We start from the raw sequence: 5763 nt of genomic DNA, 5'->3' as shown, positions 1-5763 counted from the left end.
GAAAATACAATAACGAAAGACTTGACATTACTGTACAAAACTAGAAAGTAAAAGACGACATAAAATGAAGAACGGACTCAAAACATAAAAATAAAACAAATCTCCTTAAGCAACTCCTGATTGAGCGATCCTGACTAGATGGTCACGAGGTGTCTGTCATGCTTAAACTCCGGTAAATAAATCCACACCTTTATGAGAAAATTTTAAACCAACACTATGTGAGACAATAACACTCCCTACTGGACACATGCAAGACATGATTGAGGCTATTTTTGCAAAATGGCTTATTTGGCCAAAAGGTGGCTAGAAGTGAAAAATTTGGCTAAGACCCCGCAAAGCCAAGAACATAATATTTACTAGTAAGACCGGACCCTATGTGGGTTGCCTACGTATCCCGCCCCGAGAGACGAGAATCAGGTTCGCGTAGTTCGGGCTGATAAGATACGAGCGAGAAGTAAAAATAACAACTAATTTAGAGAAAATATGTTTTTTTTTTCTTTCTCTTTGTTTTTTTGAAAAAATGATGAAACATGTAAACTCTTTTTTTTTTATTTTATTTTTCCCTTTTTTTGATTTTAGATTTTTGAAAAATGATGAAAAGTATAAAAATCTTTTGAATTTTCCAAGCTCTTTTTTTTTCTTTTCTCTTAACAAAATGTAACAGAAAACATAATTAAGCCCCACTCGCTTTATCTTCACACTTCACTCTTTTTTTTTTTCATTTGCCTTCAACTATCATTAGTCCGCCAAATGACCCTTTTACCCTCGAAGAAATGCAACATGTAGCACATAGGATACATCAAGATGGTCTGTTATTTTGGGTACACCTGTCCTAGATGGACCTCAACCCCTGTGTTGAGTCCCCAAAGTCAAAATGCACATGATGCAAACAAGCGTTCCTACTAAGGATTCGACATGAGGTATTGTTATACTAGGTTTAAAACCTAGGTTTATTTGTTCTAGACCTGGATTACCCGAGCGGACAACTCGAGCCGAGGGGGGGCTGCGTACCGGTAACCAAAAGATCATCCGGTTTTGCAACTTGTCCGAACCTCGTTCTATTTGAAATAGGACACTAACAGAAAGAAGTCACGACCAGCGTGCACTCCTCAAGAGAGAGAAAAGAGGGATTTCGTAGCAGTTTATATATACAGTTCAGATAATATCAAAGCGGTAAAAGCAACATTTAGCACATTAGGCCCATACATATAATAAAATCAGATAATAAACAAAGCCAGATATAACAATTATTATAAGCTCGAATTCTGAACCCTGAACCAAAAGTTCTGGGTTCTTGGTCCCCGGCAGAGTCGCAGAGCTGTCATACCTCCTTTTTACCTACACCCGCAAGGGCATAAGAGAGTTTTTCCAATTAAAGGACAATCGAAACGGGATTTATTATTAAAGATTTAGAGTCGCAACTTGGGAGATTTATGGTGTCCCAAGTCACCGGTTGAATCCCGAATCGAGGAAAAGATTGACTCTGTATTACAGTTCGCGAACCAGAAATCTGAGTAAGGAATTCTGTTAACCCGGGAGAAAGTGTTAGGCATTCCCGAGTTCCGTGGTTCTAGCACGGTCGCTCAACTGTTATATTTGGCTTAAATTATCTGATTTTTTACAATTATGAACCTATGTGCAAATTTTAACCTTAACCACTTTTATTCATTTTTAAAGAAAATTGCAACGTCATTAAAACAAGTCTTGAACCACGTCACATAAATGCCCCCGTGGTTTTTGGACATACTTTAACATTGTTGGGATTTGGATTTGGGTCACATAAATGCGCACCCGAGTTTAGGGAGGTAATGTTATTAAAATACGCGCCTAAAGAGACTAACGCGTTATTATTTTGGGGAAGGCCGTGAAATTCGCTAAACGGCCCGTCCCGAAATCTAAGTATTTTAATATATACAATTATCGAGGGCCCCGCAATTTATGTGTTTTGTTTAGCGAGGCTCATCCCGTTTTATTATTTTAAAGTGCAAACCCAGAGCAATCTATAGTTTTCTACTTAATTTATCTCTAAAATAAAAGAAAGGCCCTAATTAATTTGTTACTAGACTGATGCAAACTAAGTAATATTTTTGCACCAACATCCGACCATTGGGCTCCGATGTGAGCCCAACAGAGGGAATTTAAAATCAGATATACACCATAAATCGGCCAAAACAGACCTTGGCCCAGGCCTAAATGAGAAAGGGGCCAAAACTGGCCTGGGCCGTGCATCAATTATCCTGAGGCCCAAACGTTTAGGGACTAGCGTGTTAAGCCCTGTCTTTTATACTAAATGGAATTTCAATTTAATTAAGAACACAAATTTGATGAATCTACTACTAAAATTAACTAGCCAGTAAAATAAATTCAATGCAACATTAAACATGAGTTGGAAAGCAACTGATTTCAGATTTCATGACCCACGTAAACTGCCTATGATCACAATTTTAAACATGGTGCATACTAGTTCAAATTTCAAATTTCCTACTATGACTCATTTTTATTAAAATGCTGGCTCATGAACTTTGATTAAACACTAACGTGACCACATATGAGAATTGAAACTCGAGAATTAAGGATGCTGGACGAAAATGGATTGTCTAAATTAACCTTACGAATTACATATCTCATATCTACTTTTAACTTTCTCATTTCGAACCCACACACAATCACTCAAACTCAGAATTATAGATTAACTCACATCATCACTACTAAATATAAAGCTCCCATGATCAGAAGAAGTATCACACTACTTTAACAGTCTACAACCTAATTAATCACAACTTGATAATACCATTTATATAGATCTAGGAAAATCGGAAATTAACTAAACTAATAGAAACTATTCTGTTAGTCCAGCATGGAATTATTACAACGAATACTCAACTAAACTCATATGCATTTCTAAATATCTAACACACACTTAACGGTTCAAATGCATAAACTTATAATTAACAGTCCATCAGTACGGTTATTACAGTATAATGAAAGCAGTAAATCAACAATAGGCCTCCACTTCAACAACAATAGGCCTCCACTTCATTCATTTTCAACTGGATATTTACATACATCGAGTTTCAGGACATGTACCTGGTATGTAGAACAAAAAAATGGGGTAAGCAATCAGCAACAATAAACAGCAAAATACAGCAGCAGAAATCCCAACACAGTAGCTTCAACACCTCAATCCAGAAATCCCAGCAACACGGAGAAAACCAGTAAAAATGGAGAAGAAAAATAGTCCGAAAATCTCTCTTTGTTTTCTCTTTCTAGCTTTGAACTCTCTATGGTGTTCTTCCGCTCTCAATATTTCAGAAAATTTGGTTCTATCTTTTTTACTCTCTCCAAAATGAATTCTGCCCCTGTATATCCAGTGTATCCAGAGTGTATATCGAGTGTATATCGCTCTCTCCGCCCTCTCTTTTTTTCTTTTGCTCTCTTCTTCTTTTCCTTTTCCTATTTATAGCAACATTTTCGAGATTTTTCAGATTTTTTCTAAAAAAAATATTTTATTATTTTATTATTTTTTAATTAAAAGATATCCCACTTACAAATTGCTTTTATTTTTTTATAAAAAGAAATCACACCTTTCTTTACTTTTATTTTTTAAATTCCAACTTTAATTACTTTTATCTTATTTAAAATCTCACTTTTTTTACTTTTTAAAAGAGAATTCCACTTTATTTAACTTTTCTTAAAAAACAATCCACTTTCTTTTGCTTTTCTTTTAAAAATGCTACTTTCTTTTACTTTAAATTTTTTAATTTTAAGGTACCTTTATATTTGTTTTTTAATTCCAACTTTCTTTTACTTTTTATTTTTTTAAAATTTTCACAAAACTTTACTTTTATTTTTTTAATTTTCTACTTTCTTTTACTTTTTAAAAGAGAATTCCACCTACTTTTACTTTTATTTTTTTATTCAATACTTCCCTTTTTCTTATTTTTTAAATCACTCCCGAAAATTAAAAAAAAAATTAATATTTTTTCGGAATTGTTTTTATTATTTTAAAATAAAAATAAAAATAAAATAATATTAATAGTAATAATTCACCTTTTAAATTTTGTATTTTTACCCTATAACAAAAAGTGTAATAAAGCTAAAAATTGTAGGTTATAACCCCTAAAATATTTACATAGAAGAAGTAGATAAAAAATTGTTTTAATAAAAAATTAAGTTTAAAGATAAAAATAATACCCCTATTTAACTAATTTTAAAGATAAAGATGTACGTATTAGTCAAGTGGCAGTTACAAAAAAGTCACATGGCATAAAAAGTTAATAATTAGTTATTTAGTTATTGATTATTGTTTTTAAATTCAAATATCTATAAAATAACAAAATAAAATATTTAATAATAAAAAACATATCTCTCTATATATATATATATATTTTTGACATGATTAGTGTTTGCGCGTCCGCGCGGGTACTAATACTAGTATATATTAAAGGAATAAAGTTTGCATTTCATTAGGCCAAGTGGCTAGCTATTAAGAAGCCACTTGGCAAACTTAGAACAAAAAGATGATTAATTACTAAAATCAAAATGGAAACAAATTAATTCAAATTTTGATTTATTTTTCTTCCCTTTAATAATTAATGGAAAGAAGGAGGAAAAATAATTAATGCAAGTAATCTTTAATCCAAATCCACGTCTTTTCTTAAGTAGTTCAAAATCAGGTTTTACACTGTATAAATAAATGTAATAAATATATTAAATTCAAAGATAAGAAATTGTGAATTAAAATTAAATAATTTAAATCTATATATCTATTAAAAAAATAAAGTTTACATTGTGGTTAAGCAAAGTGACAAACTATTATAAAGCCATTAGGCAATTTAGGACAATATGTATAATAACATTTAATTTAAATTGAAATGTTATATTTTTTTTAAAATTTAAATGGAAAGATAGTAAATAAGATTTTTCTAAAGATACGACCTACTGATATCTATTAAAGGAATAACGTGTGCATTGTGGTTAAATCTAGTGGCAAGATATTATAAAGCAATTTGACAATTTAGGACAATATGTATAATAACATTTAATTTAAATTGAAAGGTAAGATTTTTTTAATTTAAATGGGAAAATAGTAAATAAGTTTTTTTCTAAAGATACGACCTACTGCCCTATTTCAACTAATAATTTTTTTAATAAAAAATCGAGTTTAAAGATAAAAATAATACCCCTATTTCAACTTATTTTAAAGATAAAGATGTAAGTATTATAATCTCTCTCCTTAAGTCAAGTGACAGCCTACAAAAAAGCCGCATGGCATAAAAAGTTAATAATTAGTTATTTAATTATTGATTATTATTTTTAAGTTTAAATATCTATAAAATAATAAAATAAAATATTGAATAATAAAAAACATAAATTTTAAAAACTGTCCATTCAAATCTATATCTATACATAAGATAAGCATATTATGTATATAAAATAAATTAATAATTCTTAAAAATATTGGTAGGTTTTTTATACAAATAATAAAAGGCTTACCTCTTTATAATTTTGATGAATTTAAAATTTTAATTTAGTAAAAAAAAATTACATTATTTAAATTATCAGTAACTTACGAATTGAGAAATTAATAAAGTATTATAGTATAAAAAAAAGGATGAAAAGAGGGGGATAAGGATAATTTTAATTATATTTTGAATTAATTAAAAAATAAAAGATAAATAAATAACTCTCAAAAATATTATTGATAAATTTAGACAATTGGAGAATTTTGAACGGTATAACGTAAGTTTTAAGAATAAAAAT

This window comes from Nicotiana tabacum, chromosome 20 (assembly GCF_000715075.1).
Source record: "Nicotiana tabacum cultivar K326 chromosome 20, ASM71507v2, whole genome shotgun sequence".
Classification (NCBI taxonomy): domain Eukaryota; kingdom Viridiplantae; phylum Streptophyta; class Magnoliopsida; order Solanales; family Solanaceae; genus Nicotiana; species Nicotiana tabacum.
Note: the sequence above shows the minus strand (reverse complement) of the source record.